The following is a 13,148-nucleotide window of genomic DNA, read 5'->3' on the forward strand; positions in this document are numbered from 1 at the left end:
CCTTTACTGCACTTGCTTCTGTGGTGGTTTTGGTCACCTTTTACCCCTTGCAGCCCCTTCTTATCAGTCATTCCCACTCCTTCCCAGTCAGCTGGCATTCTTGAAAGAAGTGCATGTGAGTAATGCCACTATAGAGGTTCAGTTGTACCAGTGAAAGATAGGGGCACCAAGGGACAAGGAGATCTTTTGGAGTGTGCCAAGAGGGCAATGAAGGCATGACCTTGTACAAAGTAGGATGCTTTACTGTGTTAAAAACCACTCTATGTGAATCATTATCAGCTTTAAAGGTTGGGAGCATCCTTACTGCTATTTGATATTAATCAGGTGCTGCAACTTTCCATATCAATGAGCAGAAAAAGTTGACAGGCTCTTGCAGCAGGTGAAATCATTTACCTGCGTAGTTCGTAGAGACTGAACGTGGTCTTGTATTTATCCATTACTATTGGGGCATCTAACATTCAGCAATTCCATCTGAAGAACTTGGAAACAAGAGAGAAAGTCAGCATGTGAAGTATGAAACATAAATAGCAGGATGTGCAGTGAACGTTCTGGGGTGTTGCTAAGCGATGTGCCAGGCGTGGGCAAGAGCGATGCCATCCTGGGAATGCTCCAAGTTGCCAGCCCTTAATGGAATAATCTTCTGCCCAAGATGCCCAAAAGGTGAAATGCATTTGAGAACGAGGGGAGAGTAGTGGAGAGAGCATTAGGAAACTACTGAGGAGAAATAACAGCTTTTGAAATCAAATCCATTAATAAAACATGTGACAAAAGCTTGAAAGGCCCAGGTGGACTAATTTCCAAAGGCACAGGGGAAGTTCTCGTTTCTTACCTTAGAAATGTCTCCATATCTTCTTCCCTTCAGACAATTTCCTACTTAATCCCAAAATACGTCACAGAAGCCTCTGCATCTGGTGGCTTGGACCTAGAAAACATGGAGCAAGGTGCCCCAGTGCTCCGATATCCCATAGGAAGCTTGAACAGGAGGAACTACGTGAGGTTCTTGACACAGCTTTTTCTACATTTAATTGGTACCTTCTGGATGAAGATCTGCTATAAAAAATGAATCACCCTGCTAGCCCTGGGAATAGAGGGAATTAGGAGGAGTGTGCTCTTGATGAAAGAACGCCTCTATGAAGAATGATCATCAGAAAACTTCTCAAAGTGAATGTGAAAAGGCTGTTCATTATTTTCATGGACTGTTTGAACTGTCTCTCTCCTACTGATGGATTTTAAAAGTGTGGAGGCAACTTGTATTTTTGGTCTCTTCACCCCCAGTTAATTTTCTGGCCACACCCCAGGTTCATGTAAGGACAGGTAGGATGGTTGCTTCCCTCACTTCCCTGGGTGTCGTGGTGGGTTAGCTCTGGTAACAGTCAAACACCCCTACAACTGCTCACTCCCCAGTTCAATTGATGGGAAAAATTAGGATAAAAAAGTTCATGGATCAAGATGAAGACAGGGAGATCACTTGCCAGTTACCACTGTAGGCAGAGTTGAGGAAAATTAATTTATTGCCCTACTGCTGGCAAGGGCAGGGACAACCCACACTCCTTCCCCCCCCTACACACACATATTCCCTGTTTCTATGGGAAGCGAGCCTGGAAACCAGAGCTGAAAAAGGCAGAGCACAGTTTTGATGGTGTCTCTGATCTGCACATTTGAGGCCAGGGCCCAGAGTGTTTTGTGGAGCCCCACTGTGTCAGTGGCCTTTCCAGAGCTCATTCGGTCATTCTGAAGATGTCCCGGCTACCTATTGCTAATGATGAGACAGAGCATGTCCGTGACCCTGGACCCTCACAGGGGCAATCCATTCCAAACCTCCTAAACAGGGAATTCCTGCAGTAATCTGCAGCTCTACCTGGCACTGTAAAATGGGAGTAATCTGCACATATTCTTATGGGCTTGGTCTGACTTCTAAATCTTTTGAAATTGTATGGGGAATCAGGTGCTGTGCGCCCTCTGTCCCCCCTGCCCTGAGCCCACAGTTCTTTCCAAGATAAGCAGCAAGCTCCTCTTTTCTGTGAAATATCTCAAAGTGCAGGGTACAATCACATACCTGCTTTTCTCCATCATCAGAAAATTCCCAGTTGTTCCCTTCCTCCTTTAGTGAGAAACTGCTATACCAGGAAGATTGAATCTGCAAAGGAATCTGACGCCCAAGAGGTTAAACAGGCATTAGCTTCTGGCCATCAGCAAAAGTTTATGTACAAACAATTAATTCTTGTTGGCTTTTATCATTCAACTAGCTGTACAGGAACAGACTAGCACCAGTGACCTCCCCAGACTCATTTGTTTGCATGTTTCCTCTGTTGAAAGGACTTTTCTTCCAAAAAGAAAGGATATTTTCTGGAGGCACAGATAGGCAGTTCTCTAGGTACTGAATAAAACAGCAAATCCCAGATCCCAGTCCCAAATGCTCTAGTATTTACCAGCCTCTTACTTCAGTTATAATTTGACTGAAGCAAGAGAACACTGATGCACATCAATTCAGTAAGACTCTGAACATTGACATTTTTTCCCCATTGTCAGTCTGACAGTTACAAAAAAAAACAACAAACCAAACAAACAAAAAAACCCACCAAAACAAACAAACAAACAAACAAACAAAAACCAGTGGAGGGTATTTTCAAATTGCAAACTACACAGAAAATAGTAATTAAAAAAACCCAAAACCAATTTGCAGTAAAAGGAAGGCCAGAATTCAGTAATAGCTACAAGGAACTGTATACACATTTTACATTTATGGGACTAGTGCTGTTTAATATCTTTGTTGGCAACATGGACAGTGGGATTAAGTGACTAAATGCACCCTTAGCAGGTTTGCCAACTGCACCAAGTTGAATGGTCTGTTTGACATGCTGAAGGGAAGGGATGTCATTCAGAGGGATCTCAACAGGTTTGAGAATTGGCTCCATTTGCCCATGAGAAGGATGTGGACCTGTTGGAGTGAGCCCAGAGGAGGCCATGAAGATGATCAGGGGGCTGGAGCACTTCTCCTATGAAGACAGACTGACAGAGTTGGGGGCTGTTCAACCTGGAGAAAGCGCTCTGGGGAGACCTTCTAGCAGTCTTCCAACTCTGCAGTACAAAGGTCACACTAGATCTGTGATCTGGATACTAAGCATGGGTAAAGGACATAAATATAAGGTAAAGGACACGTTTGTTCTGAAATCAGATTCAGCTCTTTGGAGTTATTTTTATTGCAGATTAACACAAGGCAAAAACTGCTGTCTTTTAATGTACTAAAGTCACTTGGGTGAGATCTTTTAAGTGTGAAATGGTTCATTGATCTCATATTTATTCTGGTTCTGTGGTTACCTTGTCTTTCTATTTATGCTTTCTTATTACATAATCCAAGAGTATGGCAAAGCAGAATAGATCTCCTGTGCTGGCATTAGCTGCCTTTTTCCAGTTCAGGCTGTCAAACACTATTCTATTCATTTGACTTGTTGCCACAGTTGCCTCAATGTAGCTTTTTAATTTTGACCCATGTTCTTTGATCGAGAGATGTTCACGTGATCCCTTTAGCAGGAGGTTAATTGGTTGTATTCTTTTCTTCTCAGAGGAAACAAAAAAGGGGGAAATGGGGAATGAAATTTTACAATGGTGGCCAAATTTAGCTTAATTTTTAGATGGCTAAATTCCTGTGATGTGGAACAAAATTTGACTGCTGAGGTGTGATGTCTCAAAGCTCCTGGTGTTAGTACGAATGCAGAAGTTCTACTCTGAATTCTAAGCAGGCAAAGCCAATCCTGCTTCTCTGCACGAGCTCTACAGCAATTTTTTCCTTCTTCCCTACCTCCTGCAGCTGATTTTTCACAGATATTAAACTATCCACAGCCCCAACAAAATACTTCAATTTTCTGCTAAGAAGCAGATGCTTGCCAGCTCACATTTGTTATATAGTAATGGCAATCGGGAGCAAACTGAAAATGGCACTCTGCAAAACTGAAGTTTTTTTGCTTTCCATCCCCATTTTCTCTTTCAGGAAGAGTGGTCATGGAGAAACTCCACTGTGTTCTGCCATTGTACTGTCCCGCCAACGATACCTGTGTTGGATTTATTCATCAAGGCGTGGAGAATGTAGTAGTAATAATAATGGCAATCAGCCTGTTTTCTCACTCAACACAACATATGGTAGTAGGTGGATTTTTAGGTCTTGAACATTGGTGTAATTCTGGACCTCTGTTTTGATGTGGGACTACTAATACCCAGATAATAATTATGTCTTTGGAAAAAGCGAACAGTGCTTACAAAGTTGGATGTTGTGACAGTTCACGTCTCTCAGCTTCCACCAGCCATTAGCTAATTAGTGGGGTAGTCACATCCATCCAGGCCAAGTGGTTGTGGAGATTTGTGGGGTCAGTGGGATCACCCATCTACCCTTTACCTTCCTGCAGTGCAAAACAGTGATTGATCATCCAGTATTGTAGTCTGTCTGCGCTCCTGAGCTGTGAGAACACAACTGACAGGGGTTTTGTTCTCATCTGGTGGCCTGTTTGCTGTGACTGTAGTTGTATAAGCAGCAAGGGTCACCATCCACTGTGGGGTCAAGACAGACTTCGTGTCCTTCAAATCAAAAATCAAAAATCATCAGTAAGGATCTGGACTGCACTTAGGGGCACAGTCCAATCTATCCTTGTAATTAATATTTCCAAGAACTAAGACATACAGAACTAAATGAGAGAGAGGAGAGCAGTTGTTGCTCTGCATTGTGTATAAGGCTTTCACAGTCATGGAGATTAGCTTTCTCACTACTCAGATGAATTTCAACCACAGCGTTTGTTTGCAGCCTTCCCTGGCAGAAGGCAGCAGTGTTTTCCCTGTGAAGCCATTTGGTTCAAATCCAAATGACAGCATTTCTCAGAACAAAGCATGAAGGCACTTACTTTTTTGAGGCCACACAGGCAACGCTCATTTCTGCAGCGTATTCCTGACAATTGACCAATATCTGAACAAACCTTTTAGTGAGGACTGTAAACAAAATTAAAGTAAACAAACTTGTTACTTTCCTGCAGCCATAGTTTGAGCAAAAATGGAGTTCTTGGTTTTTTTATTTTTACCTGCTGTGAAACACATCACAAAATGCCTTAAAACCTAAAACCAAAACGCTTCTGGGACAGTTCAATGTCTCTGTACATATGGGGAGAGTTAATGAAACATTTTATATCAACCAAGATCCCCAGGACAACAGATAATGCCAAGACTGAGGAGAAGATTTCTATTATCTATAAGAATACAAATATGTACAAATTGGCATGTCCTCAAACAGTGCACATCAAAGAAATTCAGAAAGAGAAAAGATAAAGGTAACTCCTCTGTGCTCTCTGTCATCCAGCTATATTGATGGATGTTTTTTGTTTCAATTCATCTGGACATCCTCAAAACCACCATGGGCCTCACCAAGTCAGATGTTGAACAACACACAGCAAAGCCGATTTCCTCACCTTGAATGTATCTCCAGAACCACAGAATCACTGACTGGGTTAGGTTGGAAAGGACCACAGTCGGTCACCTGGTCCAACCTCCCTGCTCAAGCAGGGTCATCCCAGAGCACATGGCACGGGATTGTGTCCAGACAGTTCTGGAATATCTCCAGTGATGGAAACTCCACATTCTCTCGTGGCAACCTGTTCCAGTGCTTGGTCACACACACAGTAAAGAAGTTTTTTTCCTTCTTAGACAAAATTGCCTCTACCTTCTGCTAGAGTTAACCACAACATACCATATTAAAGATCAAAGTATTTTATTAGCTTGCTTTGTAGTAATTAGTATTTTTTTCTGGATAGATATAACGAATGATGGTGACTGCTGCACAGGAACACTACTCAATTCATCATCATGGCTAGGCTTTGAGAACGAAGATTTGAGAAGGGCTCTACCCATGCTTGCTACAAGCGCGAATTCACATGGTTTCTTTCAGATCAGGATCAAGGCTGACTAAAGATATATTAATGACATGTAATTAAGAGACAGTCGGTCAACTATACATTCTGGTTCAGTATTAGCAATACAACAGATAAAGCACAGTACTAGACAATTGTTATACATTTGAAGACCTAAGCACCTTACTAAAGGTAGTCTAATGGTTGCTTTTGAACCAGGGTCTGCCTGCAGGTGTTTTACCCTCATTTATCTCCCTACTGCTACACATTTTTCATACTATTTTACTATATCACTATATGGGCATTGTGCAAAGATTTAGTGGAACAAGTTGACCAGAGAAGCTGTGGCTGCCACATCCCTGGAAGTGTTCAAGGCTGAGTTGGATGGAACTCTTGAGCAACCTGATCCAGTGGAAGGTGTTGCTGTCCATGGTAAGGGGTTTGGAACTACCTGATCTTTAAGGTCTCTTCCAACTCAAACTATGCTATGGTTCCATGATTCACTTCTGTGAGGTTTGTACTTGTGATAATGGGACAAGGTAGTACATAATACAGCAAAATCAAAGTCAGTTTTCTCCAAGCCTGAAACCCTTCCTCAATTTTAGTATTTTACAGAGGCTTCCTAGTCAAGGGACACATATTTTCAACTCACCTCATGATTATTTATTATTTATTTATCAATGTGACAATATTATGTGCCTCCCATTTGTAAATTCTGCAGATGAATTGATAGTTGCTGCAGAGAATACACTAAATAAAGTACACAGTGTAATTTTATACGTTGTGGAGCCTGGTAAGTACTCAGGGGAGAGAAAGGATTATGGATTGTGAAGAAGAAAAAGGTTATTTTCAGTCCTGACTTTCTCTTTCTTTCTGAACTTAGCATGAACATGAATAAACCATAAGAAATTGATTGTTCTTATGGATCTGAGGAATCAGAAGCCAAGAATAGCACAAGATTTATAGACAAATTATCTGGTGCTTCTTGTTTCGCCTCCTGTTTCACATCCACATATTCTCCTCTGACAACAGAAGAGAAGAAAGAAACCCAAATTCTGGCATAATAGCAGATTCCTGTCCCCAGCAGACACTGGAGCCTCAGAAGCAGTAGAAGTTCTCCAAAAGAATTTCCAGTGCACAAAAACCCATAGAAATATGCAAACTCAATACTTTAGTAATCTTGATTGCAAAGGAAATAGTAATGGAAATCAGGTACCTTTGATATTTGTCATATTGCCAAGGAAAATTGCCATTTGGTAAGAACAAAGATGACAGATATTGGTGTTTTCATGAGGAGGCTTAATTGTACCAGGACACAAAAACACTAGCAAAGCTAGTGAACAGTTCACATCAAAATGCAAAGTGTGAGAGGAAAAGACTCAAAGATACCCATTCTGTCAAGCAGAACAATGAACACCAAAAAATTAGGAAATTTATTAATTTACCCAAGGGTCCTTAGGAACTAAACTTCTGTGGGAAATGTTAGAAAATGTTATCCATCTGCCTATAATTCTACACATTTGCATATTTGCATGTGGGAAAGAGTGGCTTTGCAGGGAACACTCATTTTTTTATGTGCAGACACACTTTCATCTTTGCTGAGAGCAATGTTGAGCCACTACATACCTTTGCTGGACGTATCGCTGAGGGATACACTGAAAAGAGTGTCCCTGGACTATTCAGTTTTTCCCACAGAGATTTTTTATTGTTGTTAAATTTTGTACCGTTGTCCCTGAAGAAATGTTCTGGAAAGAAAATCTTAATGAGTATGAAACAGAGCTGCTATACAGAGCAACTGGTGTTATAAGCCCATAACTCTTGGGCAATTTATGATATTTCCTGGTGGTCAAAAGATAGGAACAACCACAGGGAGAAAATGGAACTAGAGAATCCTACCTTTAATCTTTCTGACTTTGTAAAGGAAAAAGCGAGAGTTAAAAAAAATGCCTTTTCTTCTTCATTTTCTTCTGTCATTGGTAAAAAATAGGTTTTGTCAGCAAAAGAATGGCACCATTTAGGAAGGCAACAGAGAAGCAAAGAAATAGAAGTGGTGACAAAAGAGATAAAAATATTAGAGAAAAAAATTATAAGTGGGGACATGGAGGGAGCTGAATTTATGTCATCTGTTATAATAAAGAGTCAGGAAAGATAGTTTATATATAGCTTCAGAGTAACAATAAATATAAAGAAGATAATTCTCAGAGGATGATATGATAAGAAGCAGTGGCCTGAAACTATGAATGGAGAGCTTTAGGATACACATTGAGAGATACTTTTAAATGAGAAGGATAATCAAGGGGAGTGGCTAAAACAGCAACCTTTTAGAGAATCTCACCTGAGTAAGGTGAGATATTACCCTTAAAAATATTCCCATAGATTTAAAATACCAGACTGGTTGTAAATTGATTGATATCGAATTAAGTCTAAGAGTCCAGTATTTCAACTTTTCTTGAGAACAGTAACAAATATTTTTCTTTCTAGAATATTCTTCAGATCTCTGAGACTTATTATAAATTTCCTGATTTTCTAATGACAAGTAAAAAATATCTAAATGTTGTAGATCAAATACCTCTATTATATTATGTTATATACTTTTAAAAAATATTTGCATTTCCTTTTGTCCCTGAAACGGGGATTCTTTCAAGGCTTGCAGACAACATGTTGGTTCCCAGCTTTCAGGACCCATTGATGTCTCAGGAATTGTCACAAAGCACATGAAAGTGGTGAAGAAATTCCCTTACTGTCTGTCAAAATTCATGAAAATATTTCATATCACACAGTGCATTGCTTCTTCAAAGTCTTAATCCTGCACTAAGAAAACAGCTCTCAGCACCATCTTGTTATTGCTACTGAAACAGCATCTGAAAGTACATGAATCAGAAGAGTAAGAGAAGCAAAGTTGGTGACACAGAGATGAAGATAACGTTTAGCATCAGGTGGGAGAAAGCACTTTCCAGTGGACACCCTGGCACTGCAGCATTCAAAGCACCTTCTCACCCAAGTTAGCAAGAGGTGGTAATTATGGGCTCTTAGGTGGGATAAAAGGAAATCTTTGACACAACACTTTGGGTCTTGAAAACCACATTCATTCCCTGGGAGACTTACACCAGGCTCTGGGTGGAGATCCTGGGCTGGACTCAGAAAAATGTGTGAGAAATTCTTCAAGGCAATGCTCTGTCACCACCAGGCATACCCTATGGCTCATGTATCTCAACATAAATGCCACATATAATATTTACTATTTTTTAGAACCCTAAATCTTACCCTAAGTCTTCCCTGGGAATGTGTCTTTCTTCACTGAAGCTATCAAGAAACACAAAGAAGTGAGAACTAACTTTAGCACCAATTTACTCATTGTGGTTTCACCAGGGAAGGACCAAATCCCAAGGCTGTGTTACCTGCAGGCTTTATTCTAGTTTTAGTCCTACTTGTGAACACTAGCAGATCTTTCTGGGAATCCTTGCTATTTGATAGAATCACAAGATGGAAGAGCCCTCTATGTTTTTGTGTTTTCCAGTGAATCGAGATTTTTCTGTGTTATCTTCACAAACTTTAGCCCAGGCAAGTGTAAAGTGCATGTTCACTGATATCAGAGGAGGAAAGCTGGGATGAACCCATTTTGAAAGCAAGATTTAGATTGCTGACTGATGAATGCCTTGACTTTTCACACCCCTTTCCCTCAGAGCATTTTAGAAGGTGGGGTTAAGGTTCTCCCTAGGAGGGAAGCTGAATTTCAAAAATTATAAAACCCCTCACAAAAGCTGAATTTTTGCCTGTTGTTGAAGGTTAATTATAATCTTCTTCCCTTTCCTCCTTCTCTTATCCCAGGGCTTCAGCGATGTCCCATGATCTCTGCAAATGGAGCTGCCTGCAGCCTGAAGTCATGTCACACATAGGTTTTCCAAAGCAGACCCTAATTTTTCACAGGCACACACAGACAGGTTGATAACTTCCATTATTAACCAGGGGTACCAATAATACAATAGCTGTGACTAATAGCCTAACCTTCAGGCACAGGAACCAGAACTAGATCTGCTGATATCAGCTGCAGGTCAGAGATGAATCTGCACTATCAGATTACTGAGTTTTAGACTCATTCAGGCCCTTGGCAGCACATCCTCTGAAGGATTTAATTTTGTCTGAACAAGCTGGATCATAGAGACATGCTGCAAAGAGAAGATGACCAAGAGACAGGCCCAGATGAACATTGCTACCAGCCAGGGAGTGGGGAGCTGCTTTTATCCTGCTGCTTCAGACATATTAAAAAAAATCCCCAAAGTTCATAAATTACATTCCTAGGAAAGACTTGGAAATTAGTTAAAAGCACATGAGGGTTTCTTTTCTGAATTTGGGTTATTCCTTGGTAACTTTTCTCACTTAAGCTATCTGCAGAATTTTATTCAGGGCTTTTGAAACCCCAAGATCTTGCATTTGAGCTAAAGAACAAGTTTTCTCCTCTGAAGTTTTTATTGAACTAATTCATCTTTCATGTGTACCAGCCTCCAGAGGGAAAATGAAAAGTATCAACTTTTTCTCTGATAAAAATGACAATGCTCAGAACTGATTTGGTTGATGATTTCTCTCTCCTAGTATATTATAGGCTATATTTTTTCTGAGATATGATATATGTCAGTTAGAAGAAAGTTTTCTTTCTTATGGAGAGTGAAATGTTGTGGACTGAAAAGCAAAGGAAAAGCACAATCCCATACTGTGGAATGTTGATCTTTGAAACTGCAGGAAAAAAAATCTCTGGAGTTCCCAAATAGATATGCAAATTGCTTGCCTTAAATGGTGGAAAATTATTATAGTGTACAAGTTTAATGGGAAAATTTAGGAAAGCAGAACTGGGAAGCTAGTTTTTGGGTTTTGTTTTTGTGTGGGTTTTTTGTTCTTGTTTTTGTTTTGTTTGTTTGTGGTTTTTTAAATTTTAAATTGGGAGCAGACACACCTAATGTTGATACTGTCCGTTTTCAATGTGTAGTGATTTAATGGACCAGGAATGATCCAGAGCAGTGGCAAAAGAGGGCTTTCTAGTAACCTGGAATCTGAATATTTCCAAAAATGTGGAATAAAGACTTCATGACAAAGCAGTGTGGGTGGTGTGCTTGGTGTTACACAAGCCTCTATGGCTGTACAGCTTGCCTTTAAAAGACAGCATATGGTGGGGTCGCATTAGCCATGCACTAGCTTGGACTCTTGTTTATGTGTTGCAAATGCTAAATTTATAGAAAGTTGCATAATTTTCTGAAGATAAACAATTTCCACTGAGGATTGCCAACATTTGGCACGTGACAGGCAAGATAAGCCAAGCACTGAGGGTAGAAATTAGTGCGTCTCCTGACATATGGTGTCTGCCCGGGTGGAATTTCCTGAATGATCCATCAATTGCCCATACCTGTCAAGCAGTCAGTGAAGAAGCTCATTGCATGAAGGTGAATAGCTAAAGGGTTTTTAACCACTGTAAAATTCACATCTGTTATCATTTCATACAGTGCTTTTTATCTGAAGAGGAAATAACATGCTAAATCACAACAAAATCTTGGCTGTGCTCTGATCTGCAGCATCTTTATTAGAAGTAAATGATGAAATTTTCCTTTGTTTATTTTGTAGTCTTTGGATATTGTTATACTTTTTCAGCAAATGTGGAAATTTTAGTTTATTTTTTTCAAACTGTTTGTAAAGCTTACAAAAACTGGTACAAGTATGAGCCAAAGTGTGTCAAACCTCCTGTAGATTACTTTGATAGTTGTATAGATAGATTTCAGTCACTATGATGTTTTCTCTCACAAAGAGCTATTCTGGGTTTCTTGTTGCTTTTAGTTTACATACTTCTGCCAGATGACTCATTTCACAATCTAACTTGTGTTTCCATTTTTACTCTGGCGATACTCATCCTATTTTTTTCTGCACTCCTAATCAAAGAATAACTTCATTTAATCACGAAGACTAGTCTGCAAGAGAATTTCTTGCAGCTAAATTTAACTATCTACAAACTTCTTCAGGGGATGAAGAGAGTGAGTGGGCTTGAAAAATTGATTTAGTTGGTGTATACTGCCAGTCTTTTTTCTCATTAACAAGCAATTTTGACCTTCTTGTTCAACCAGAATGCTTTTATAGATGTTTTATCTTTTACCTTCTTTCCCTTTCTTCAAATTATAGAAGGGAATATTTAAGCTCAAGTGCTGTAAGATGTTTTCACTGATTGAAAATTGCTGCACAGCAGCAAACACGATGCAGCATTCCTTGATAGCCTGAATAGGCTGGACCTGAAAGTCTTACTGTCTACATTTAGGCAAATGTGTTGTTCAGAAACTGGGATTAGCTGAAGTAATGGCCAGGAGTTGTTGATATTTGATCATTACTGCAGACCAGGGCAATGGTGTGGTCTGTACCAGCCACCTCTCACAAACACTGCCTGATGCCACCCTCTTTTTCTTCTGGTGGTGCTGATGGAGTTTTTCCATATGGATGAGAGTGGTGCTGTGCTGCTTGGCCTTAGGGTCAATGAATGATCACTGGCCTGTTTTATTTATTACTACCTATATACAAACTGGGATCTACTTTGTGCATAACCAGATTAGAAAGGGAGAAAGTCCTCCATTCAGTCACACCACTTCTTCTGAATGATGGTGCCATAAAAGCAGGATTTCATTGCCTGCTCCTTTCTGCTGGATGAATCCATTAAGACCATTGAAACCAGCTTTGAGGCTGCCCTGAACCCCTGAAGATGCAAACCCAGGAATTTTAGGGTCAATTGTAGATGAACACAGAACTGTGCAAGGAACATCAAGAAATTACTTGTCTTTTCTTGTAATTTACATATGAAGATACCTACTCCATCATCTGTGTTGTTACAGCATAGAAATTGTCTGATAGAAACATCACATCCTTGGCTCATTGCTGCAGCCTGGGAAAGAGACCCACAAGCCTCTCAAAACTCAGCTGCACAGCTCCCACACCTCATATAAGTCTGTTGATATGGTTTATCCTCCTGAGCAAATATGTCCAACACTAAGTCAATCAGGGAGAAATAACCAAGAGAGTGAGGATGTACATTTAACTGCACAAATTAACTGCTCGGATTACGAGGAGCAGCAAACATCCAGATAAGATTTCCTCAAGAGGTGCTGGGGGAGAACAGGGAAGAACAGATGCACCCTGTACACTCATTCTATTTCAGAGAAGAAATAGAATGTTGGAGAGAGAGAAATCCTAGAGGTGTCTGTGAAGCACATGAAAACATCTAGGTGTTTCAGATTCACT

The 13,148-nt window shown here is 40.2% G+C and overlaps 1 long non-coding RNA gene across 2 annotated transcripts in view; it reads right to left on the reverse strand.

Annotated features, from left to right (window-relative positions):
- Nucleotides 1–13,148, reverse strand: part of LOC126644855 (uncharacterized) — a 68,938-nt gene that overhangs the window by 14,832 nt on the left and 40,958 nt on the right. For both annotated transcript variants that reach the window (XR_007630033.1, XR_007630034.1), the window contains 2 exons: nucleotides 2,057–2,149; nucleotides 830–922 (listed from right to left, as the gene is read on the reverse strand). This is a non-coding gene — a long non-coding RNA (uncharacterized LOC126644855). The remainder of the gene's footprint in view (nucleotides 1–829; nucleotides 923–2,056; nucleotides 2,150–13,148) is intronic.

This window comes from Myiozetetes cayanensis, unplaced genomic scaffold, assembly GCF_022539395.1.
Source record: "Myiozetetes cayanensis isolate MyiCay16 unplaced genomic scaffold, myiCay2020 scf1, whole genome shotgun sequence".
Lineage (NCBI taxonomy): Eukaryota > Metazoa > Chordata > Aves > Passeriformes > Tyrannidae > Myiozetetes > Myiozetetes cayanensis.